Source organism: Acanthochromis polyacanthus, chromosome 10, assembly GCF_021347895.1.
Source record: "Acanthochromis polyacanthus isolate Apoly-LR-REF ecotype Palm Island chromosome 10, KAUST_Apoly_ChrSc, whole genome shotgun sequence".
NCBI lineage: Eukaryota > Metazoa > Chordata > Actinopteri > Pomacentridae > Acanthochromis > Acanthochromis polyacanthus.
This window is the reverse complement of record NC_067122.1, coordinates 590,958-618,361: the sequence shown is the minus strand read 5'-3', so window position 1 is coordinate 618,361 and position 27,404 is coordinate 590,958. Positions and strand designations below refer to the sequence as shown.

The window sequence follows — 27,404 nt, the reverse complement described above, 5'->3', positions numbered from 1 at the left end:
TCCAACTTCAGGTGAGCCGCAAATTAAAGTTCCTTAAATTAGGAGAAGATAGAAAATAAATAACACATTCAAAAAACAGGAAGAAAGAAAAGTCTGGACTTTAAAAATCCTGTAAAAAAGGAGAAAATATTAGAACATCCAAAAAGTGTAAAAATGGTATAAAATAATATAAATAAAATAAAGTAAATGAAATCAAATACCGTTTAAATGAATTTAATTACCTCAAATATCTACAAAACAGTTATGTTATTAGCAGATTTAAATAAACTCAAAACTCTGCAAAAAAAGATGAAATGTGACTTAAAAAGGGAAATATTGTAACAAAAACTGTACAAAATGGATAAAAAATAAATTAATGAATAAAATAAAATAAAATAAAAATTACTTCAAATATCTGCAAAATAGTTTTTAACCTTGTCAACCATTAGTTATTATTTTCAAAAATACAGATTTATGATGCAGACATTTTCTTTAACAGTTTTAGATTGTTTTATTTTGAAAGTCAGTAAATAAATTATTCTTTTCTCCCTTTGATTAAAATAAATATAATGTGTTTTTCCTATAAATCTATATTCGCAACACAACCGTTAAACTTTTTTACGGATTAAACAAATGAAAAATTAGCACATTTCCATTCATAAAAATATTTATTTTTGATATCTTTTTTGAACTTGATTTTTATTTTATTTTTGTAAAGTTTTGGCTTTTTATACCATATTACATGTAACTTTATATTTTTCTCAATTATTTTACTGTATCTAATCTGTATTTTTCTGTAAATCTATTCGTAAATAACTTAAACCTTTTTTGCTGATTGCAGTCGTGGAAAAACAGAGAATTTTTACAACTGAACATTTAAACAATCTGAATAATTATAACAAATTACCATTTATAAAAACACTAGTAATCTTTTTTCTTTTTACAGTTTTGACTTGCATCATACAACATAGAAGTTCATATTTTTTTCAGTAATTTTACCAGATATAATCCGTATTTATCTGTAAATCTATATCTCTGTTCTTTTAAACACACACACACACACACACACACACACACACACACACACACACACACACACACACACACACACACACACACACACACACACACACACACACACACACACATGCTGTGTATAAACAACATAATGAGTAAACTCAGTGTAAAACATTGATTCTGCAGCCCTCTGATGCTCTTTGACATTTAATGTTGTAACGCCTTTTAATCACAGACTTTTCCTCTTAACTCTCCTGTCGTCCTGCAGGTCAAATTGACCCGTCTTAAAGTTTGAAAATGTGGAAAATAATATATGTTTTTTCAGTGAAACTTCTGATGTCCACATTTTCAACATTTTTGGGAAATCTTTGAACATTTTTTGGTGCAAAAAAAGAAATGTTAAAATGGTTTCTTTAAGAACATTCAGATAAAAATCAACCAAAATCCAGTGAAATTTGCTGGATTTTGGTGGATTTTTTTCCCCGAATGTTCTTTAAAACTATATAAGAAGTTTTACTGATAAATATGGAATCACTTTAGATATTTTTAGGATTTTTTGGAAGATTTTTACTCATTTTTACAAATATTTACGAGAAATTTCTTGCCAGATTTGGGAGCTTTTTTAAATAAATTTTTAAATAAAACGTTTTAGAGAATCTTTATTGGAAATTATTGGAATTTTCTTCTCTAAGGTTTTTACAATTTATCACAAATTTGGGGATTTTTTTCAGACAAAGAAACAATATTTTTGGTGCCCGTAAATGAAGACAACAGGAGGGTTACCTGTACCTGGAGACATGTTGAGTCATTATTAATTTCACAGCGCCGTCTTATACTTACCTGCTGGCTCCGCCCACTCCTGTAATGTTACCTGCTGGAGCTTAAAGGGAACATCAGGGGCGTGCACAGACATTTTGGGGGGCAGGTGCTCAGTGGAAAAAAAGGCACCTTTTGCAGCCACTGTCTGCCTTAATATAACAGTGTGAGATTTGATAAAAAATAAAATAAAATTAAAAATCAGGAACACGTTTTCTGTAACGGCATTTATTTTAACATCTTCATAATAACACACAAAGGTTTAATAAAACATTGTACCGTAACACTGTAAATGACATGTAGCTCCCTTTCTTTGTCTCTGTTGATCCTTTCCCTTCATGCTGCCGTTGATAAATTAAAAGAGATCGACAACATCAACACTGATTCCTGACATTAGGCTACAACAAGGCAGAAAGCTACGTTTTCTTTTTGTCATTTAGCAAATAAGTCACAGCAAGTGTTGCCTCTACCTAATGTAGGCTAATAATAAACCTACACACACTAAATATTCAGTTACAGTATACTGATCACATGCCGTACCAATTCACCAGATAACATTGGTTGTGTGGTCATCGTCATCACATTATGTCATTAATTGACTATTATTATTATTATTATTATTATTATTATTATGGGTAGTGGAGCTTGTTAAGCAGGCGGGCTAAAAAGGAGAGAGGGTCTCCAGGTGGGTGGTTTCAGAGTGTCAGAAGGTGTGAGGTGTTCTGGTTAGAGAACAGGCAGCCAGACTCTACAGGTTACTGGTATTTATTGGTGGATAACTCAAAAGGCTGCTGTACTACAGAGAGCTGTGGTTCTGAAATATTACAAACAAACAGGAATAATAAATCAGTGATGCATCTGCCATAAGTACAGCCACAAATAATGATAATTATACAGAGAAATAACATTAAATGCACATAAACACAACAGCATAAACTGCAAAATAATGTGTGTGGCATAGCATTTCAATCACATTAACTCACGTAACATTAGCAACAAACCAGACACACGCTGACAATCGACAACGTGATTGGCTAATAGCTAAGCTAATGTCCGTCACATAAAGGATCAATAACAACCAACAGGTAACAAAGAACAGTGTATAATCACGGTCTGCACTGGGGGAACACAAGACCACTCACCTTTGGTCATTTACACACAGCAAGTAAAGGAAAAATGCAACACGCATTCAGTCCGAACATGTGCGGAAGAAACTAGTCAACAAACTGCAGCTATGGGAGACGCCAGTGTTTACAAACAGTGACGTCACGAAGTCACGTGATTACCGCGCTGGTTGGCAAGAGGAACCAGAGGAACAATGGCTGATGATAACAATGCGAACTATTCTTCCGTGAAATTGTCCGATTATGCTCAATCCTTATCACCTGAGGCCCGACAAAGATACGTGAGTAAGCTGAGATATCAGGGAAACAGTGAAACCTTGTCAGATCCCTACAATTTGAAGACTGGGCGGGTTGACGATCCTTCATTGTGACCGGACATTTCCTTCACCGACATTTATTTTTAATTGATTGACACCGCTGGGCAGTTCACCCACCCAAAAATATATAATTATGAATTAAAAATAATATATCTTCTGTTAATCTTCAACAAGATATCAAAGAAACGTCAAGAAGTTGCTGTATTTTTTGTCTGCAGTATGGCTTCTATGTAACAGTAACAGACCCACAGCATTAGTGATCGAAAATAGGACAATTCTAAAAAACGATCGCTAGACGCATACAGAAACAAATATGGTTACAAATAGGAGGCTGCTGGCTTAAGGAGATGTTATTGAATATGCTTCATTCGACTTTTGTAAACTTTCATCGCCTAAAAACCGATCGGTAACACATGACAACACTGAACCAAACCCAAAGTGTAGAGATCGCTTCACGCGAAGGAACGCTTCGTACAACCAACAACCACACACGATATTACCATTGTGGTAAATACATGTGCAATCTCATTCATGAAAAGCGATAACTTTACGTATTTCTTTCAAACCCGATACCGTTCTCATAGAAAGCCGTTATGTTACTGCCGGTTCTTGCCAACCAGCAGCGGTCTTGTACCACGTGACCGTAACAAATGACGACACGCTGGCTTTTCCCATAGAAAAAAACACGACACTCGAGGTGCGTTCAGGGACATTACGGAAAAAACATTAACATTCGATTAAGTCAGCAAAGGAGGAAATGCACATATATCACACAACCCAGACAATATTCCAGTCGAAATATGAGGACTTTCTGACAGGGGCAGTCGGCTAATTTAGGCACGGTTGTTTAGAGCTGCATGAGACAGGCTACTTCACAACAGAGACAAAGAAATGTACCGTGTGGCAACTGAGGCTGATGAACAGTACACTTGATTCATTTAATTAAGTGTTACCTGGTTGGTGGCTACAGTCAGGGTGGAGATGCTGCCACGCGTGTGTCCGCTCTTCATGTTCACGTTACGAGATGGGGCGGGGCGGGTCGCGGCACGGCACGGGTCGTGTGTGTGTGTGTGTGTGTGTGTGTGTGTGTGTGTGTGTGTGTGTGTGTGTGTGTGTGTAAAGTCTAAATTTTAAAAAAAAGTTGAGAGGCAGAGGGCACCTCCTGCTGCTGAGGGCAAAGGGCGGGTGTTCTAGCACCACCTGGTGTCTATCTGTGCACACCACTGAATGACATCATTAACAGCATTTACTCTTTTATGAGAAATTCAGAATATATCGGCGTTTAATCGGCAAAACTGCAGCCGATGATGATTATTCTGAAAAGAGCAATCATCGGCCGAAGTAATCGTCCTGCCGATAAATCAGTCGGGTTCTACCGTTTACCGTCTTCCACTCTGAGTTCTGCTTCTACCGGATCACATTCCCATTCGGCCTACGGCAAGTCCACTTGGACAAACTGCAAGAAATGTGTTTCAGGGATTCTCAGTCATTCTGAGCTGCAGATGGGTTAATCAGTGTAATCAGATTAATCATGAGGATGGATTCATTTTGACAGCTTATTTTAGCAGCAGAAATTAATGTTTATAAAACTACAGATTATTAAAAATATATTCTATTTTTTATATTCAGCATGTAAAATAATGCTTTTTCTGTGATTTTACTAGATATTGTTTGTAATTTATACATTTTGGATTTTATTTTTACTTAATTTGGACATTTTTTTTCTCATTTTGACAAATGTTAGATTTTAGACTTATTTTAAGCCATTTTTCTTTAAAATCCTTTGGAAACATTTCAGACGATATCAAGTCATTTCAGACATTTTTTAAATGTCTATCACAAGAGTTTATTAGTTGTTTTTTGTTGTTTTGGGGGTTTTTTGGACAAATTTGTGGACCTGGTTCGAGTCTGCTGTTTCTGACTCCGAACCAAAGAACATGAAGAACCATCGTCTAAATAAAGAGGTTCTTGAACTGTTGAAGGAGCTTCTCACAGGTTTGTGTCTCATCAGTTCTGATTGTTGGATAAAAGACGGGTGTAGACGTAGAGAAGCTCAGTGTTTCACTCCACCGTCTTCTTCCTTGCAGCTCTGAAGACGTTTCTCGGTGTGGTTTCGACCTTCACGTTGCTGCTGGAAGCTTCTATGGAGGCCGTATGGACGCCGCCCTCCTGCATGCTGCATTGTGATGATGAAAGGCGGCTCATCGGGGAGCGAGCGGCTGTTATTTTGGCACGACTGCTAATGTTGCTCGCAGCTCTATATATGCCATCCATCGCCGGAGCATCCAGGGACTCCCGGGGCTGCTAAAACCCTGCAGGGTGGGTAGAATCTAATAAAACGCACTTGACGTTTTAATTGCATTTTCCTCATCAAGGAGTAATCTGCAAGATGGTTGTGGCATTTCTGTTGAGACCAATAAGGCCGATATTATGATCAGTCATTCCTTTGATAAACACGCCGTGGATTGTGTGAGGAATACTGAGCCTTCTTGCATCACTTGGGTTTTTTTGGGTAAATATTGTCTTATGCAATGTTTGCGGAGCTGTGATGTGGTCGTAGCAGCTCTCGGCCTGACAGCTGCTCCAACACGCTGTAAACAGTGATTCTGGAGTCGCTGCAGGTTTGTGGGTTTCGCTTCGACTGCAGCGTGACAGGACGATAATGCGGCCCATAATGGCTTTCAATTAGCACACTCATGAACTCTGCATGTTAAAAACACTCCTCTGCTCATCCGTTTAACGGCTCCGAGCTGACGTTGAAAACACACAGAACCTCCAATGAAGACGTTCAGGTTCTCAGCAGAACTGGTTCCTATCCAGACGTGTGAATAGAGAACAATAAAACTTGACCGACTGGGTTTCCATATCTGGGGAATCTGATGAAATTTTGACACTTTTGTAAACAAATTTTAATTTCCTGTTATTTTAAAGGTTTTTGCTGTTTGGTGAAATCACAGAAAACTAGAAAAAAAGAGTATTAATTTTCATGTTAAATGTAAAAAAAAAATAAACAGACCAAAACTGTAAAAAATATCCACATGAAAAATCTTTTGACTATTGAAATCTGATAAATATTTGGTTATTTTACAGATATCATGATGCTGCCACCACCATGCTTCATCATGATGCTGCCTCCACCGTGCTTCATCATGATGCTGCCACCACCATGCTTCATCATGATGCTGCCTCCACCGTGCTTCATCATGATGCTGCCTCCACCGTGCTTCATCATGATGCTGCCTCCACCATGCTTCATCATGATGCTGCCTCCACCGTGCTTCATCATGATGCCGCCTCCACCGTGCTTCATCATGATGCTGCCTCCACCGTGCTTCATCATGATGCTGCCTCCACCGTGCTTCATCATGATGCTGCCACCACCGTGCTTCATCATGATGCTGCCTCCACCGTGCTTCATCATGATGCTGCCTCCACCATGCTTCATCATGATGCTGCCTCCACCGTGCTTCATCATGATGCTGCCTCCACCGTGCTTCATCATGATGCTGCCCCCACCGTGCTTCACATCATGATGCTGCCACCACCATGCTTCATCATGATGCTGCCTCCACCGTGCTTCATCATGATGCTGCCTCCACCATGCTTCATCATGATGCTGCCTCCACCGTGCTTCATCATGATGCTGCCTCCACCGTGCTTCATCATGATGCTGCCCCCACCGTGCTTCACATCATGATGCTGCCACCACCGTGCTTCACATCATGATGCTACCTCCACCGTGCTTCACACCACAATGCTGCCCCCACCGTGCTTCACATCATGATGCTGCCTCCACTGTGCTTCACACCACAATGCTGCCTCCACCGTGCTTCACATCATGATGCTGCCTCCACCGTGCTTCACACCATAATGCTGCCTCCACCGTGCTTCATCATGATGCTGCCTCCACCATGCTTCATCATGATGCTGCCTCCACCATGCTTCATCATGATGCTGCCCCCACTGTGCTTCACACCATAATGCTGCCTCCACCATGCTTCATCATGATGCTGCCTCCACCATGCTTCATCATGATGCTGCCTCCACCATGCTTCATCATGATGCTGCCCCCACTGTGCTTCACACCACAATGCTGCCTCCACCGTGCTTCACATCATGATGCTGCCTCCACCGTGCTTCACACCATAATGCTGCCTCCACCATGCTTCATCATGATGCTGCCCCCACCGTGCTTCACATCATGATGCTGCCTCCACCGTGCTTCATCATGATGCTGCCTCCACCGTGCTTCATCATGATGCTGCCCCCACCGTGCTTCACATCATGATGCTGCCACCACCGTGCTTCATCATGATGCTGCCTCCACCATGCTTCATCATGATGCTGCCTCCACCGTGCTTCATCATGATGCTGCCTCCACCGTGCTTCATCATGATGCTGCCTCCACCGTGCTTCATCATGATGCTGCCCCCACCGTGCTTCACATCATGATGCTGCCTCCACCGTGCTTCATCATGATGCTGCCTCCACCATGCTTCATCATGATGCTGCCTCCACCGTGCTTCATCATGATGCTGCCTCCACCGTGCTTCATCATGATGCTGCCCCCACCGTGCTTCACATCATGATGCTGCCACCACCGTGCTTCACATCATGATGCTACCTCCACCGTGCTTCACACCACAATGCTGCCCCCACCGTGCTTCACATCATGATGCTGCCTCCACTGTGCTTCACACCACAATGCTGCCTCCACCGTGCTTCACATCATGATGCTGCCTCCACCGTGCTTCACACCATAATGCTGCCTCCACCATGCTTCATCATGATGCTGTCTCCACCATGCTTCTCTAGTCCACATTTAATTGGAGCTTTTTCCATCAGAGTCTTTCTCTTTGTCTCCATGAAGCTTTGACTGGTGAAGAACAGACAACAGTTGTTGATGAACAGTCTGAAGCTGGAACTCCTTCAGAGGAGTCATAGAGTCTTGGTGGCCTCCCTCTCTAGTCTCTCAGGTCTTGAGGACGTCCTGCTTTAGTCAGATTTATTCATATTCCAATCTTCCTTCCATTTCTTCATGATGGATTTAACTAGACTCCAGGAGATCTTCAGGAAGTTTAAATGTTCTTGTATTGTCCTGACTGATGCTTTTCAGTAACATTTTAACAGAGCTGCTTGGAGTTCTTGGTCACAAATTTAATGTGATTCAAACCTCTAAGGGTGATGAACAGTTTTAAATGAATACTTCTTACACATATTGGATCTGCTGCTGGTGGTATCGGTGGAGTTATCCTTTGTTTGGCTGCAGCGTTGCTCCTGTGTGACGATGTTCTCGCTCGCAGCCAAGTATTTTAAACAGGTTTTCATCAGGAGTGACTCTGGAACGGAGCCCAGGTATAATGTGACAAAAGAGCAATCCACTCTGCTGCCAGGAATGTTCATTATTCCTTCAGCCATCACTCGCCAGCATAAAATCATTAAAGGGCAAACACAGACAATAGGAAAATAGTGAGCCTCTTTTTTATCCTGATACAAACTGTTTGGATAAATTTCAGTGTAGGGTCATAAATCATTCTCTCACATGTTGATCAAACTCATCTTTTAGCCTCTATATTTTATTAAAATCACTGAAAGCTTCAAGTATTTTATTTGTTTTACTTCATAACTATGATTTCTGGTGTTATCACATCCCTGCTTTTATGTTTGTTGTTAAAAGGACAGAAAGTAAATGACAAATCTCTCGTTTCAGCCTCATTTTTTTGTCTATTCTTGTTCATTTTGTCTCTTTTTTTGTCTTGCTTTTCTTCTCGTCTGTCTCCTTTTAGTTGTTTTCTATCTTGTTTTTGTCATTCCTTGTCTCATTTTTCTCATTTTCTGTCTTGTTTTTCTTGTTTCAGTTGTTTTATGTCATTTTTGTTGAATGCTTTTCTTCTTCTTTGTGTTCTTTTTCTTGTTTGGTCACTTTGCGTCTCATTTTATGTGTCTTTGGGAGAATACAAATGCCGGAAAACATGCCCAAATACTACAGATATTGAAGTATTTCTCTCTACAGATGCATTTATTTTATAAATCCAGCAGGTTTTATTTCCTTCTCAGTATCACCTTGGATGATACTGGACACTTTGGAATCACTTTGAAGTCATCCTAGATACATTTTAGTAACTTTGGTTGCTTTTTTCAAACATTTCAGTGATTTTTTTTGTCATTTTTGACTAATTGTGTATGGAGTCACAGGAGTGCCACATCAAAACATAAAAATATTAATAAATAAATGAATGAATGAATGAATGAATGAATGAATAAATAAATAAATAAAAGGAAAAAACAGAAAAGCTAAAAGCAAAGACAAAGTTTTCCTTTTTATTTGTTTATTTATTTATCTTTATATTTATGTCATCAGAGTAAACTATGAGTCAGTTTTCAATGTTAGCTTATACTTTGTCTGTGTCACATATCCTGTCATGCATGTATCCAAATGTGTGTTGTGTTTTCCTTGCTTTCCCACCCCTCCCTCTTCTCCCATCCCTCCCCCTTGCCCTCCTCTGTCCCTCTCAACCCCCCGGCCAGCAGGCAGATGGGTCCCCCCTATATAGAGCCGGGTTCTGCTCCAGGTTTCTTCCCTGTTAAAAGGGTGTTTTCCTGCCACTGTCGCCTTTGGGCTTGCTCTGGGGGTCAGGCATTTGGGTTCTGTAAAGCGTCTTGAGACAATTTGACTGTAATTGACGCTATATAAATAAAATTGAATTGAATTGAATTATTTCCACATTTATTTATTTATATTTTGATGTGGCACTCCTGTGACTCTATAATTGTGGACATTTTTTTTAAATACATTTGGACATATTAATGTTATTTTCAACAAATTTTAGGGGGGTAAACGTCAGCCATGTTGGACAAATTTATATCCTTTACTTGAATTTAATTTGAAGTTGAATTCAGTTTTTGACATTTTAAAAATCGTTTTAGACTAATTTATGTTATTTTGGACATTTTTTTCACTCTATATATGAGTATCTCCATGTTTCCTCTCCTCTGCTCATCATCAGTAGAAAGATGTTTCTCCACGCTGAATGGATCTCCAACCACAGTGGTACCTCTACTTACGAACGTCTCTACAGACGGAATTTTAAGGTTTCGACATGCCTCAACGGGAAAGTATTGCCTTTTGTTACGAAAGAAATTTCAGGATACAAAAGGCAAAAATACAGTACGCGTTGCTACTCGCAGCTCCCAGAGTTTACCGAACGTAAACGTACTTGTAGCTGCTCTGTCATTGGCTATCGCCTAGCATCTTCCTAGCATCCCATTGGCTAGGAGGGACCTCTATGTGTATGTGTGTATCCCAGCATCCTCTTCGTTTTCCCGTCGGGCCACGAAATGTTTGGACAGTTTTATGTGTGTGTATTAACTTTTATTCACTATGGACCCCAAGAAAGTGATGGAGAAAAGAAGAAAAGAAGAAAAGAAGGAGAAGAGAGTTTTTTGTCCATACAAACAAAGCAAGAGATAATAGACAAGTGTGATAAAGGGATGCATTTGGTTGATCTCGGCAAAGAATATGGCCGTAATACATCTACGATCGGCACGGTATTAAAACAAAAGGAAGCCCTAAAAGCTACGACTCCTTCCAAAGGCCTCTCTGTCATTTCGAGTGTGCAGTAATCTAATTGTAACATGTATTTGTTACATGTTTTGATGCATTTTTATGATTTATAAAAAATTTATGTCCGAATTTTGGGGGGCTTGGAACGGATTAGGGCATTTACATGGAAAACGTGTCTCTACTTACGGAATTTTCAGGTTACGAATCTACTTCCAGTACCAATTAATTTCGTAAGTAGAGGTACCACTGTACTACCTCCTCTGTTTACCACTTTGAAACCATTTTGAACAGGTTCATCTCATTTTGCCATGTTCAGTGTCAATATTTTCATTTTCTACAATCTTTTCATGCTCCTCTGCACACCAACTCTTCAGAGATATTTCACTACGTTGGATGTACTTTCCAACAGCTTTCTCCTCAGTGTACGGGTTTTTTATTTAGTTTTCGGTTTAGATTTGGTCTGCAGCCATCCCACCGGTAGGATAAATCACTGTCAGGACCTGAGCTACGACTGTATGTGCAGCTGTTGGGTTAACATCCAAAAAAAAAGCCGTCAGCCTCATTGTTTATCAATTAAGTCATCCCTCACGTCTGCTTCGATCTATTTCCAAACTATCTGATACGATCTGTTCCCTTTGACCGCGGCTGATCCAAAGAAAACACGGCTGCTCGTGTGTTTTGGGGCTGAGGGGTTAAAACATGCGAGTCCCGGCGTCCCTCACGGCTTTAAGTGCAGCAGAAAGAGCAGTAATTGGAACTAGTGAGCTATAGCCACAAACAGCCTCCCTCTTCTCCCACAGATTCAAATTTACAGTTTGAATGGCATGAAGAAGAAGGAGGAAGAAAAAAAATCTTTCAATTACGTCTTTTCTCTTTTCGCCCCGCATTTAAATTGGAAGTGATCTCGGAGGAAATAGTTATCATTTTAATGACGGCCTCCATTCATTAAAACTCTCATTCTTCCCCTCTTTCCTCCCTCTCCTGTGGATTGGAAGCAGATTCGTACAAAAGCCCCGCTTCAATTACCTCCGAGTTAACCCCGCCCTCCACATGCAGCCGAGGAGGAGGAGGAGGAGGAGGAGGCTTCGTCCCGTCATGTGTGGCCCTCACATCCACGTTCAGCACCAGAAACCTGAACCTGAGGCTTCGTCCTGCTGTCACACAGACTGGCATCCGTCATGTGTCGTTCACCGAGCGCTGGACTTCATCACAAAGCAGCAGACGGAGGGAAAATGTCACACAGGTTTTAGATTTCTGATCGCTTTTTCACCTCTTTTACTTCAACTGGTTCAACAGGTAGAAGTAGCTGCACAGCGAGGTGAAAGTTACACAACAACAAGAAAAGTTAATCTGTTTTCCAGGGATTTTCAAAAGACATGACGCAAAGATATAAGGAAATTAAAAAATGGATGGTGAAAATGTTGGACCGTCCTGTTTGGACATTCATCCTGTCAGCCAGAATCTTGGTTTATCCTCAGACATTCATGCTGCATCTAGAAACATCATCTCCTCTACACCTTTTGCATTGAAATCATCACACCAACACCTTTGTGCTTCATTGTCAGGACTATGCATTCACTATGGGAGTCCTGGGTAAGAGAGACACAAAACAACCACAAAAAGATGGAAAATGACCAGAAAGATACACAAGAATGACCACAAAGACACACAAGATGCCTTTGAGCTTCACTGCCAGGACTATGCAGTAACTGTGGTAGTCCTGAGCAACCACCGAAAGATGCAAGATGACTACAAAGACGCAAAAACGTTGGACTGGAAGGCACAAAGTTCATCACACAGTATTCAGCAGCAGTGAGAACACTTCTGTGAAATACCTCTTAAATGTCACATGATCAGAAGGAGTCATAGTTCCACTAATCAGGAGGTCTAGAAGGAGTCATAGTTCCACTGATCAGGAGGTCAAGAAGGAGTCATAGTTCCACTGATCAGGAGGTCTAGAAGGAGTCATAGTTCCACTGATCAGGAGGTCAAGAAGGAGTCATAGTTCCACTGATCAGGAGGTCTAGAAGGAGTCATAGTTCCACTGATCAGGAGGTCTAGAAGGAGTCATAGTTCCACTAATCAGGAGGTCTAGAAGGAGTCATAGCTCCACTGATCAGGAGGTCTAGAAGGAGTCGTAGTTCCACTAATCAGGAGGTCAAGAAGGAGTCATAGTTCCACTGATCAGGAGGTCTAGAAGGAGTCATAGCTCCACTGATCAGGAGGTCTAGAAGGAGTCATAGTTCCACTGATCAGGAGGTCAAGAAGGAGTCATAGTTCCACTGATCAGGAGGTCTAGAAGGAGTCATAGCTCCACTGATCAGGAGGTCTAGAAGGAGTCATAGTTCCACTGATCAGGAGGTCAAGAAGGAGTCATAGTTCCACTGATCAGGAGGTCTAGAAGGAGTCATAGCTCCACTGATCAGGAGGTCTAGAAGGAGTCATAGTTCCACTAATCAGGAGGTCAAGAAGGAGTCATAGTTCCACTGATCAGGAGGTCTAGAAGGAGTCATAGCTCCACTGATCAGGAGGTCTAGAAGGAGTCATAGTTCCACTGATCAGGAGGTCTAGAAGGAGTCATAGTTCCACTAATCATGGCAGCAGTAACTCCACAAACAGTGAACTTTCACAATCGCGTTGTGGAAAACCTTGTATCTCCGTATCTGTACAGTATTTTTCTTCTGGTGATATTTGTACTTGTTAGTATTTGTGTGTTCAGTTCCAGACTTATACTTAAGTATTTCCTCTGGTGGTATTTGTACTCATCAGTGTAAGTACTTGTCAGTAATGGATTGCTCAGTTCCAGAACTGTATTTCAGTATTTTTCTCTGCTGGTGTTTGTACTTCCATACTCTCTCTCTGTGGTGTTACTTATATTTGTCAGTCCTAGTGCTCATCAGTACTGTGTGCTGGTCTCAGTTTATTGCAGACTAAAGAGTTTTATTTCAGGATTTTTCTCAGCTGGGATTTGTGTTTCAGTATTCTCCTGTGGTGGTATTTGTACTTGTCAGTACTAGTACTTGTCAGTACTAGTACTCGTCAGTATTGCCTCAGAGTACTGCGTCTCTCCCTGTTGTGATGAAATCAGAGTGTTTTCTTTCTTTCTTTCTTTCTTTCTGTCTGCTGATGAACATCAAAGCCCGTCCTGCGGCTGAATCCGTCCGTTTGTTTCTGTGAATCTCCAGGAAGAAGCAGCAGCTAATTGCAGGTTGTGATTGTCGAGGAAACGGCGGCGCTGCTTCCTCTCACCTGAGGGCCGACACCTTTTAAAAGGCAGAAACAACATTTGATTAGGGACTAATCGCGATTTTCTCCCAACAACACTTTTAATATTTCAGCCTCCTTCTCTGGATGCAAATGAGCAGCGCAGCATTAATCGCATCACGCATTAGGCAGTCGCAGCACAGCCGAGTGCTTTTCACCGGTTGTGTAATTAGGGCCCAAATGTTAATGAATTATGCTAATTCCTGACAATTAGCATATAATATTGGAGACAATCAACAATTAGCATATGCTGCGTCGGAGACAATCACACGCCGCTGCAGTCCCACGCCGACGTATAGAAGCACGCCAGCCCATCTGATTACATGCAGAATCAGCATGCTAATTACTGCGGCCTCACCCCGCTGGGCTGCAGCCGCCTCACCCCCTCACCCCTCACCTCTACTGTATATGTGAGGAAACTCCCCCCAAACGTACACTAGGAACATAAATATGAGTTCTCATGTTGACTCTCAGTCTGCTGGAGTTTCCTGTTAGATCTTCAGTTCAGTTTGGGAGGACGAATGTGACTCTAAAACCGGTCTAAACCAGTCTGAATGAGTTCAAAACTCATTCAAAACTAGTCCAACATTAGTCTAAATGAGTTCAAAACCAGTCTAAAACTAGTCCCAAACCAGTCCAACACTAGTTCAAAACCAGTCTAAACCAGTCTAATGCTAGTGAAAAACCAGTCCAAAACTAGTTCCAAATTGGTTAAAACCCCAACTTAAAACGAGTCCAAAACCAATTCAAAACCAGTCTAAATCTAGACCAAAATCAATCTAACACTAGTTTGAAACCAGTTGGAAACCATTCCAAAACTAGTTCCAAACTGGTTAAAAACCAGTCTAATGCTAGTTCATGAACAGTTAAAAACCAATCCAAAACCAACATAAACTAATACACAACCAGTCCAAAACTAGTCCTAAACCAGTCCAGAACTAGTCCTATACCAGTCCAGAACTAGTCCTAAACCAGTCCAGAACTAGTCCTATACCAGTCCAGAACTAGTCCTATACCAGTCCAGAACTAGTCCTAAACCAGTCCAGAACTAGTCCCATACCAGTCCAGAACTAGTCCTAAACCAGTCTAAAGCCAACATAAAATCCCTTCAAAACTAGTTTAGACCCAGTCCAAAATCAGTCTAAAATTATTTTGAAACCAACCATAAGGCAACATGAAACCAATCCAGAACCAGTCCAAACTACTTCAAAAGCAAAATCAAACCAGTGCAAAACCAGTTCACAACTGGGCCAAAACCAACCAAAAAGCCCAGAACGAACCAGTCCAACACTAGTCCTAAACCGGTCCAGTTGTTTTCATCTTGTTTTGTGTCTCATTTTTGTCGTTTTTTTAGTTTCGTGTGGGTTTTTTGGTATTTTTTTATCTTCCTTCTGTCATTTTGTGTCAAATTTTTCTTGCTTTGTTTAATTTTTTTCTTGTTTTGGTCATTTTGTGTGTCTTGTTGTGTTATTTTTTTGTCTGTTTTCCTTGTTGTGAGTAACGCCTCGGCCCGGTGGGTTGTGTTTAAACTCTGGTTGTGGTTCTGCAGCAGCTCCTGAGGTCTGGATGTTGGACTTTTCGTATCCTGATGATATTTAGATTCAGAACATCGACATGAAGAAGCTGCTGCTGATCTCACTAATGTTCGGGAGAATTTTAATCATTTGGACGCCGGCAGGTTCCCCGGCTGCGTCTCGGCTTGGCTTCGGGCCTGCAGGAAGGGTGTGGAGCGGCGGCCCGGGTCCCGGACATCCATTTGGAACTCATTAAAGATCTCCAGCGGACTCGGGGCCCGGTTCTGGGCTCCTGGGGGACCCGGGTCTGTCTGAGCTCATTTACACAGCGTCCTCTCCCACTGACAGCCTCTAATTCGCATTTGAATTTAGGTCACATTGATCTGGGCCTTCGTCCAAAGCCCGGTTCCCCCGAGGCCCGGAAGCAGCCAGCAGCCAGGCGGAGAGGCAGGAGGCGTCCTCCTCACCCGCCTCCTCACCCACCTCACCCCTCGCCGTGGTGGCTCGGCGGCGTGGAGCGACGGCGGCCCTGAAACAGGCTGCAGCACCACGGGTCGGACGGGTCGGACGGGTCCAGACGTCCAGTCTGACAAAAACAGCATCCGACAAACGTTCTTTTGACTTTCAGGCAGCAAGTCTGAAAATATGAAACTGAAAAAGAGCAGAAATGTTCACAGGTGTGTCTTGTTTCTGGTGTGCCTTTAGTTAGTGCCTCTGAGTGTTTGTTTTGAGTAGTTCTGCATGTTTGTCTTTGTACGTAGTCGTCTTTTTGTGGGTCCATGAGTTGTTTTTTTCTGTTTGCAAACAACTAGAACTAAAAAACGGCCAGAAAGAGACACAAAATGAACACAAACAGATCCTGATTTAAGGCAAACACAAGTAAAACCAACTTATAGACGCACAAAAGGATGACTAGATGAAAACTGACTGCAAAGAGACACAAAACAACCACAAAGACACACAAATCAATAACTAAAACATGCAACAAAAAAACTACATACACAAAGTTATCACAGACACACAAGCTAATGATATATATATATATATGATAAATGCAACAAAAATATTCAGAAAATGTGGAAATAGATGAATAAAATACCAACACAAAGTCTGAAAATGGGTAAAGTATTTTTAAAAATATAAACAAAAGAGTTAAATTTTAAAAAATAAGATATTCAAAAAATGTGCAAAAAAATATAAAAAATAAATCCATAAAAACTCTAAAAAACTATAACTAAAATATTTTTAAATATATCAGAAATATTAACATGTCATCATTAATAAAATATCAACACAATGTCTGAAAATGGATAAAATTAGTTTTTAAAAAAAACGCCTAAGCAAAAGTCATATAAAAGATATTTTGAAACATATTTACATTGCAATAATTTATTATTATTATAAAAATGTTTAAAATATTTCCAAAACATTTTGTTAATTTTGGTAAAATCTTGTGGAGTTCCTCAGGGTTCAGTTTCGGGGCCCTTTGTGTTGATTTTGAATCTCAACTTTTAAACCTTTTCCTGTTTTTTCTTTCATCTGTGACTCGTTGAAGGCGTACAGGTGCGTCCCCTGACATCATAGCCTGTCCTCTGACATCATCATCATGGCCGCCCACAGCTCTCTGGACGTCTGTTGTCGTTCTGTGACGAACAAATGGTTCCATCATCACCTGCAGCTGCTGATAAAGAACCCTTCAGAGGCGATAAAGAAGTGAAGCCTCCGCTCTGTTTTTTCCTCCCCATTAGACGCTTCCCCTCATATTAATTCTCCAACAGATTGCGTCGTGGAATTAATGCATTTTTCAGCAGCAGCAGCAGCAGGCTCTCCTCACATCTCTCAAGAACTCAATTACTCTCAACATTTAAAATAAATAAATTAAAGGTGTCCTGTAGCCGGCAGCTGCATCGTTACAAGTGCTCCTGGGAGACCAAATTAAGGCTCAGAATGTATATCTAATATACAACCCCACTAATGAAACGTGTTAAAGGAGCCGCGGTGTAGGCGCCGCTTAAAAATTACACGGGTCATTACAACCAGATTTATCTGCTGCCAACAAAACACACAATTTGTTTTACCTGCTAATCACACGCAGCGGCTAATTACACGTGAAAACAGGAAGTCTGCTTTACGGCCGGCCCTGGCTGTAATTTCTGCTCAAACTGCTGCCAGTTTTTATGCAATATTTCCCTCTTAATAACGCAATAATGCTGTTTTATCGCTGTTTTCTTCATTAGAAATGTGTTTTTACACCAAGTAGAGGCGGATTAACGTGTCCCAACGTCTCTGTGAGACTCAGAACCTTCATAAACAGCTCAAACACAAGTTTATTGGTGCCGTACAGCGCAGAAAACCATGAAAAATCATCCGAACAGTCATCTGGTTCTTCATCTGCAGTACCTTCATCAGTGGTCAGAGTTCTACCTTCAGACTGTGAATATTTCCCTTCAGGTCCATAGAGGAGGCTCCACATTTATCACCTTTAATGAACTTTTTCAGAACTCCATCAGTCCAGCAGACAGAACCATGACATTTAGGAGGAGAAACATCTGAGTTCTGGTGAAAACTGACACCAGATCAGTTTGTTTAAAACATATTACAGCAAATAAAAGTTCTACATTTTAGTTCTCTTGTTTCAAGTCCTACTGGAAAGTTTAGGGTTTTTGGAGAAACTCTGAGGCATTTTCTTTCATTTCTGAAAGGTTTCAAGACATTTTCTAAAACTTTTGAATTGTTTTGGTCACATGCCATTTTTGACCATTTTTGAGTCCAGTTGGAGAAATTTGAAGACATTTTGGATGTATTGAAACGTTTCTGACAAGTTTTGAGTTATTTCTGGGTTGTTTGTTGTCATTTTAGACACGTTTTGGACATTTATTGAGTCTTATAAGCACAGGAGAGACATTAAATTTAACCCTTGTGTCATCCTGAGGGTCAAATTGACCCGTATTAAAGTTTGAAAATGTGGGGAAAAAAAATTTCACAGTCAAATTTTTTGGAAATTTCTTTGTGAAATTTTTGTAAATTTTCAGAAATTTGGGATGATTTTTGTGCAGAATTTTTGGATTTTTTTCGGACAAGGAAACAATATTGTTGGTGCTGTAAATGAGGATGACAGGAGGGTTAAGGATGCAAAACATGTCTGAGAACAAAACTCCCAAATATGAATAAAATGTCTGATTAATAATTCTGAAATAAATTGCAAAAAGTCATGAAAATATTTGCAAACTTTCAACAACATCATCATTTAAAAAGTATATTTTACTAACATTATAAAATGGTTCAAAGGATGTTAATAAAAAATCCACAAATGGAATCAAATAAATTAGATGTTTAACAACTTTCCAGAAGCATAAATAAAATATAAAAAATATGAAAACAACTCCCAAATATGAATAAATTAAATACATATTTAAAATGACCAAAAGTCTGTGACATACTTTTTAAGAATATTAACAAATCATTCAAAATATATTAGGAGGTCCAGAGATGAATAACAACTTATAAAATAAAATAATAATAATAATAATAATAATAATAATAATAACAATAATAACGATGATAATAATAATAATAATAATAATAACGATAACAATAATAATAATAATAATAATAATAACAATAATAACGATAATAATAATAATAATAATAATAATAATAATAACGATAATAATGATAATAATAATAATAATAATAATAATAATAATAAATTAAATGGTAGAAAGATTCAACAAAATAAAATAAATATATATATTTGTTATCTAGGCTGAACACAACTCTGGAATATCTGCTGATGAATGTGGAGCCCAAAAACTACAAAGATGAAGGACGGCTTGACATCTGACTCCTCCCACTGCTCCTCCAACGTCATTAACTTCATTAAATCATCGTTTCCTGTTTCAGAAACCTTTCAGAATAAAGTCATACTGGGTCATCAGACTGCTGAGGATTGTAGGAGATGGAGGTCAGAGCTGCTGTTTACCTGGAAGTCAGTGGACACTTCAAAATAAAAGTCCAGATTTTATAACTTTCTGATAAATTTCCTGTCTCTTTGAAGTCAATTTGTGTATCATTTAGGTTGTTTTTTGCCCCTTTGTTTGTTTTTGTGGGGGTATTTGTCCCATCATTTAAGTTGTTTTGTGCCTCTTTGTGTCATCTTTTTTATCTTTAAGGTAGTTTTTTGTGTTACTGTGTCTATTTGTACTAATTGTTGTGTCTTCCTGAAATTATTTTATGACTGGATTTCTTTGTATGTTTTGTGATTTTTTCAGTTTTTTGTTTTTATTTGTATTTTTGTGTCTCTTTGTAGTTGTTTGTGTATCTTTGTGCTATTTTTTTGTCTGCAGTTGAGTCTCTATGTTTTGTGTGTCTCTTTGTGGGATTTTTTTTCAGTCATATTCTGTCACATAAAAGAGAGGATGCAAAATTCTTGAAAAAGTAACACAAAACAAACACAAATCGGAAAAAAGTGACAAAAACACCCATGAAAAGGCTGTTTTTTGTGTTGTTTTGGTTGTTTTATGTCCTTTGTGTCCTCTTTTGTCTGTGAAAGATTGTTTTTTGTGCTTTTGGTTCTCTTTGTGTGTCTTTTTGTGTGTTGTTGGATGTGTTGTGTGTCTCTTTGGAATTTTTTTGTGTTTCTTTCTGTTTTTTGTTTTTATCTTTTGTGTCTCTTTGTTTCGTGTTCTTGTGTGTGTCTAAGTTGTCTTTTTTAGTTTTGTGTATTTTCGTGTTTCTTTATGTTTTTGTGTCACTTTGAGGTTGTTGTGTTTTTCTTTTCACATTTTTGTGTCTGGTTGCTTTGTTTATTGTGTGTCTCAGTTGTTTTGTGTGTCTTTCTGGGTTTTTTGGTGCCTCTTTATGTTTTTTGTGTCCCTTTATGTTGCTGTGTGTCTCTTTATATATGTTTGTGTCTGTTTGTTTCGTTTTTCTGTGTATCTCTCGGTTGTTGTGTGTCTGTTTGTTTAGTTTGTGTGTGTGTCTTGGATGTTTTGTGTCTCCTTGTGGTCATTTTATGTCTCTTTGTGCGTTCTTTGGTGCTTTCAATGTTTTTTGTGTCTCTTTATGTTGTTGTGTGTCTCTTTTTATATTTTTGTATCTCTGTTTAGTTTGTTCTGTGTCTGTTTGTGGTCATTTTGTGTCTCCTTATGATTGTTTTTAAGTGTTTTTTGTGTCACTTTATATTTTTGTGTCTCTGTGTTTAGTTTTTGTGTGTCTCTTCTCATCCCCTGTCTGTTGTGTGTCTGTTCTCATCCCGTCTGTTGTGTGTCTGTTCTCATCCTGTCTGTTGTGTGTCTGTTCTCATCCCCTGCCTGTTGTGTGTCTGTTCTCATCCCATCTGTTGTGTGTCTGTTCTCATCCCCTGTCTGTTGTGTGTCTGTTCTCATCCCCTGCCTGTTGTGTGTCTGTTCTCATCCCATCTGTTGTGTGTCTCTTCTCATCCCCTGTCTGTTGTGTGTCTGTTCTCATCCCGTCTGTTGTGTGTCTGTTCTCATCCTCTGTCTGCTGTGTGTCTGTTCTCATCCTCCTGTCTGTTGTGTGTCTGTTCTCATCCCGTCTGTTGTGTGTCTGTTCTCATCCCATCTGTTGTGTGCCTGTTCTCGTCCCACTGCCTGTTGTGTGTCTGTTCTCATGCCCCTGTCTGTTGTGTGTCTGTTCTCATCCCGTCTGTTGTGTGTCTGTTCTCATCCCGTCTGTTGTGTGTCTGTTCTCATCCCGTCTGTTGTGTGTCCGTTCTCATCCCGTCTGTTGTGTGTCCGTTCTCATCCTGTCTGTTGTGTGTCCGTTCTCATCCCGTCTGTTGTGTGTCCGTTCTCATCCTGTCTGTTGTGTGTCTGTTCTCATCCCGTCTGTTGTGTGTCCGTTCTCATCCTCCTGTCTGTTGTGTGTCTGTTCTCATCCCGTCTGTTGTGTGTCTGTTCTCATCCTCCTGTCTGTTGTGTGTCTGTTCTCATCCCATCTGTTGTGTGTCTGTTCTTGTGCCCCTGTCTGTTGTGTGTCTGTTCTCATCCTCCTGTCTGTTGTGTGTCTGTTCTCATCCCGTCTGTTGTGTGTCCGTTCTCATCCTGTATGTTGTGTGTCTGTTCTCGTCCCGTCTGTTCTGTGTCTGTTCTCGTCCCATCTGTTGTGTGTCTGTTCTCATCCCATCTGTTGTGTGTCTGTTCTCATCCCGTCTGTTGTGTGTCTGTTCTCATCCTCCCGTCTGTTGTGTGTCTGTTCTCGTCCCGTCTGTTGTGTGTCTGTTCTCATCCCGTCTGTTGTGTGTCTGTTCTGATCTCCCTGCCTGTTGTGTGTCTGTTCTCGTCCCACTGCCTGTTGTGTGTCTGTTCTCATGCCCCTGTCTGTTGTGTGTCTGTTCTCGTCCTCCTGTCTGTTGTGTGTCTGTTCTCATCCCGTCTGTTGTGTGTCTGTTCTCGTCCCGTCTGTTGTGTGTCTGTTCTCATCCCGTCTGTTGTGTGTCTGTTCTCATCCCATCTGTTGTGTGTCTGTTCTCGTCCCACTGCCTGTTGTGTGTCTGTTCTCATGCCCCTGTCTGTTGTGTGTCTGTTCTCATCCCGTCTGTTGTGTGTCTGTTCTCATCCCATCTGTTGTGTGTCTGTTCTCGTCCCACTGCCTGTTGTGTGTCTGTTCTCATCCTCCTGTCTGTTGTGTGTCTGTTCTCATCCCGTCTGTTGTGTGTCTGTTCTCATCCCATCTGTTGTGTGTCTGTTCTTGTGCCCCTGTCATTTGTGTGTCTGTTCTCATCCTCCTGTCTGTTGTGTGTCTGTTCTCATCCCATCTGTTGTGTGTCTGTTCTTGTGCCCCTGTCATTTGTGTGTCTGTTCTCATCCTCCTGTCTGTTGTGTGTCCGTTCTCATCCTGTATGTTGTGTGTCTGTTCTCGTCCCGTCTGTTGTGTGTCTGTTCTCGTCCCGTCTGTTGTGTGTCTGTTCTCATCCCATCTGTTGTGTGTCTGTTCTCATCCCATCTGTTGTGTGTCTGTTCTCATCCCGTCTGTTGTGTGTCCGTTCTCATCCTGTATGTTGTGTGTCTGTTCTCGTCCCGTCTGTTGTGTGTCTGTTCTCATCCCGTCTGTTGTGTGTCTGTTCTGATCTCCCTGCCTGTTGTGTGTCTGTTCTCATCCCACTGCCTGTTGTGTGTCTGCAGCCGAAGTTGTGTAACTCTCCTCAGGTCCCTGAACTTTGTGGTGGCGGAGCAGGAAGGTCACATTAAAGCTGCTAAAATATTAACTCTGACCTCTTTTCCCCCGACGACGCAGCGACTCGGCACAGGAATTTTCCGGGTTATAATTCCATTTGGCAGATCTGATTACAACCTGGAATAATAATAAAAAAATACAGAAAAAAAACTGCAAAAAACCCACCAAAGACGGAGCCGCTCGCCGCCGCCGCTCTGATTGAATTCCAGCATTTTCTTTCCCCTCCAGAGAAGCCAAAGTTTGATCTTTACTAATTGATATATCCCGGCTCCGCACATGAATCTCAGAAAGCTCATACCTTGGGCCAATTTAGCTGTTCCACTGGCTGGGTTTTAATTGAGTCCACATTAAAATTTACTTATAAAATAATAATGGGCTCCCATGCAAATGAGCCCATCCCGATATTGCAGCGGCTGCATTTGCATATCCACAAGCAGTCTGGGAGTTCAGAAATCAATATAGATGATTAATAATATATGGGCTACAGGAATAATTAAATCCATCTGATGCAGTCGGCCTCGGCAACGCAAAGGTGCAATTTCACCACAATCTAATTTAATACAAGTTGCCCGGATTGCCGTTTCAATTACAAGGATTGAAATAATAATAATGTGTGTTGAAGAGAAAAAATGACACTTTCAGATGTGTGTTATTTCATTTCATTTGTTCCTAAATGAAACCTCTCTTTAATTTATGGCAGCAGCAACATGTTGACGGGCTTTAAATACAGAAAAACACCGACAGGCTTTGATCAGAGAGGAGAAAACAACTGGACACCTGCTGGAAATGACCAGAAAGAGACACAAAATGACAAAAAAGGAACAGAAAATGACACAAAAGGACCAGAAAATGACCAGAAAGAGACACAGAATGACAATAAAAGGCACAAAAGGACACAAAATGACCAGAAAATGACCAGAAAGAGACACAAAATGACAAAAAAGGAACAGAAAATGACACAAAAGGACCAGAAAATGACCAGAAAGAGACACAGAATGACAATAAAAGGCACAAAAGGACACAAAATGACCAGAAAATGACCAGAAAGAGACACAAAATGACAAAAAAGGAACAGAAAATGACACAAAAGGACCAGAAAATGACCAGAAAGAGACACAGAATGACAATAAAAGGCACAAAAGGACACAAAAGGACCAGAAAATGACCAGAAAGAGACACAAAAAGACCAGAAAGAGACACAAAATGACAAAAAAGACACAAAAGGACCAGAAAATGACCAGAAAGAGACACAAAATGACCATAAAAGGCACAAAATGACCATAAAAGGCACAAAATGACCAGAAAAAGACACAAAATGACCAGAAAGAGACATACAATTACCACACAATTACCACAAACAGACACAAAATGACCCAAAGAGACACAAAATGATCAGAAAGAGACATAAAATGATGACAAAATGACTCAAAACAACCAGAAAGATACACAAAAAACAACACTGTGACAAAAAATGACACAAATAACACAACACAACCAATAAAAGACACAAAACGACCACAAAGAGACACAAAATGACCAGAAAGAGACACAAAACAACCAGAGACACAAAATGACCAGAAAGAGACACAAAATGACCAGAAAGAGACACAAAACAACCACAAAGAGACACAAAACGAGCACAAAGAGACACAAAACGAGCACAAAGAGACACAAAACAACCACAAAGAGACACAAAACGACCACAAAGAGACACAAAATGACCAGAAAGAGACGCAAAACAACCACAAAGAGACACAAAATGACCAGAAAGAGACACAAAAAACAACACAGAGACACAAAATGGCACAAATAACACAAGACAACCAATAAAAACACAAAACAACCAGAAAGACACACAAAACAAGCACAAAGAGACACAAAACAACCACAAAGAGACACAAAATGACCACAAAGAGACACAAAATGACCAGAAAGAGACACAAAACAACCACAAAGAGACACAAAACGACCACAAAGAGAAACAAAACGACCACAAAGAGAAACAAAACGACCAAAAAGAGACACAAAATTACAGCAAAAACAACATTAATACAAGACAAAAAAAACAACAGAAATGTAACTTTGAGCTGCATTAGCGTCGTTTTGTGTCTTTTCTTGGTGGCTTTGTGTGTCGTTGTGGTTATTTTGCATCGCTACACGTATGTTTTTTGCTTTGATGTTAATTTTTCTTCTTTAAATTCAGATTATTTTAGTTCTTGTCAAACAGAAAGCTCCTCTCCATCTAAGGAGGTTCAGGAGGATTAATGGTGCTGCGGCTGATCCCAGGTATCTGCTGGTATCTGCTGTGACTTCCTGTTTGCTGCTCGCTCTGCTTTCTGCTCTGACTCCGCTCTGATATTCCTCCCCTCTGACCCGGCCCAGCTCCCCGGTGTCGCCTTCATGTTCCAGATAAATCTCCGTTTGTTCCGTGATCCTGGATGGATCCGGCCGTGATGCGGACGATGGGAGTCCTGCGGCTCCTCGGAGACATCCCATAATGCTCCCGGAGTCTACGTTAAAGTGTCAGCGCATGAATCCAGCTTTACGGCTCGGCACTGGAGTCCAGATTTATCAGAGGAGGAGGATCATAAAAGTGGGGGGATAATTGGTGACTGATGGCGTTTGGAGGGTTGAGGATCGTCTCCAGCTCTGTGGGAGGCTGCCGATAATCGATCAATACGTTCAACCGATCGACACGTTCACACGGAGTCTGTTTGTCGGCGACAGTGAACTCACCACGGCTCGATTGTTAAATTAGTCAGGATGTCAGCGGGGGGCTGAACGAGGGATTTTCTCCTCACGGTAACATCCAGGCGGTCCTCAGTCAGGAGAGGAAGAAGAAGAAGAAGAAGAAGCTACACAGACACACAACAACCACAAACAGATGGAAAACAACCACACAAAGAGACACAACAACCGCAAAGAATCCCACAGCAACCATAAACAGACACAAAACAACCAAAATGAAACAAAAAACAACTATGAAAAGACTCAAAATTACCAATAAAGGCATAAAATACCATAAAAGAGACACAAAATTATTATAAAGAGACACAAATCTACCACAAAAGACACAAAACAACCAAAATTACAAACAAAATAACCACAAATGTACACACAACAATCACAAAAATATAGAAAACAACTAAATACAGACACAAAACAACCACAAAAAAAACTAAATATAGAGACAAAACATCCAAAATTAGACAAAAACTACCACAAAGAGACACAAAATTACAAAAAAGTCACAATATAGCATAAAAAACACACAGAATTACCATATAGAGATACAAAGCTACGACAAACAGACAGTAAACTATCAAATACAACAACACAATGACCAGAAAAACACACAAAACAAACTAAATTAGACCCAAAGCAACCATGAAGAGACACATGAGCATAAAAATATGGAAAACAACTAAAAACAGACACAAGACAACCACAGTGACACAAAATTACCAAAAAAAGGCATAAAAGAACAAAAAAGGGACACAAAACCACAAACACAAATAAACACAAAAATGCAAAGAGACAAAAATCTGCCAACACGAAACAACCAAACAACAACCACAAAGAGACACAAACCAACCAAAACAAGACAAAAAAACACGACAAAGGATATAAAAAACAACCACAAAGAGACACAAACCAACCAAAACAAGACAAAAAAACACGACAAAGGATATAAAAAACAACCACAAAGAGACACAAACCAACCAAAACAAGATAAAAAAAACACGACAAAGGATATAAAAAACAACCACAAAGAGACACAAACCAACCAAAACAAGATAAAAAAACACGACAAAGGATATAAAAAACAACCACAAAGAGACACAAACCAACCAAAACAAGATAAAAAAACACGACAAAGGATATAAAAAACAACCACAAAGAGACACAAACCAACCAAAACAAGATAAAAAAACACGACAAAGGATATAAAAACAACCACAAAGAGACACAAACCAACCAAAACAAGATAAAAAAACACGACAAAGGATATAAAAACAACCACAAAGAGACACAAACCAACCAAAACAAGATAAAAAAAACACGACAAAGGATATAAAAGCAACCACAAAGAGACACAAACCAACCAAAACAAGACAAAAAAACACGACAAAGGATATAAAAACAACCACAAAGAGACACAAACCAACCAAAACAAGATAAAAAAACACGACAAAGGATATAAAAACAACCACAAAGAGACACAAACCAACCAAAACAAGACAAAAAAAAACACGACAAAGGATATAAAACAACCACAAATATACACAAAACAACCAAAACAAGATAAAAAACACGACAAAGGATATAAAAACAACCACAAATATACACAAAACAACCAAAACAAGATAAAAAAACACGACAAAGGATATAAAAACAACCACAAAAGGCAGGAAATACCATAAAAGGGACACAAAGAAAAAAACTAGCAACACAAACGCACAACTACCACAAAGAGACCGAAAAACATCAAAAACAGCAACAAAACCACACACAAAAATATGGAAAACAACTAAAAACAGACACAAAACGTTCACAGTATTAAATTCTGAACAGCAAAAAATAAAACAAGAAGAAATCTGAAGAACAAAAA

General features: G+C 40.0%; 1 long non-coding RNA gene across 2 annotated transcripts in view; it reads left to right on the top strand.

The window, feature by feature from the left end:
- The first annotated feature begins 12,736 nt into the window (after nt 1-12,736).
- Nucleotides 12,737-27,404, top strand: part of LOC127535870 (uncharacterized) — a 30,127-nt gene continuing 15,459 nt past the window's right edge. The window contains exons 1-3 of one of the 2 annotated variants that reach the window (XR_007944753.1): nt 12,737-12,804; nt 12,839-12,906; nt 13,349-13,536. This is a non-coding gene — a long non-coding RNA (uncharacterized LOC127535870). Of the gene's footprint in view, nt 13,077-13,348; nt 13,537-27,404 lie in introns of those variants that run through there. The other variant, XR_007944752.1, reaches the window with a different exon arrangement.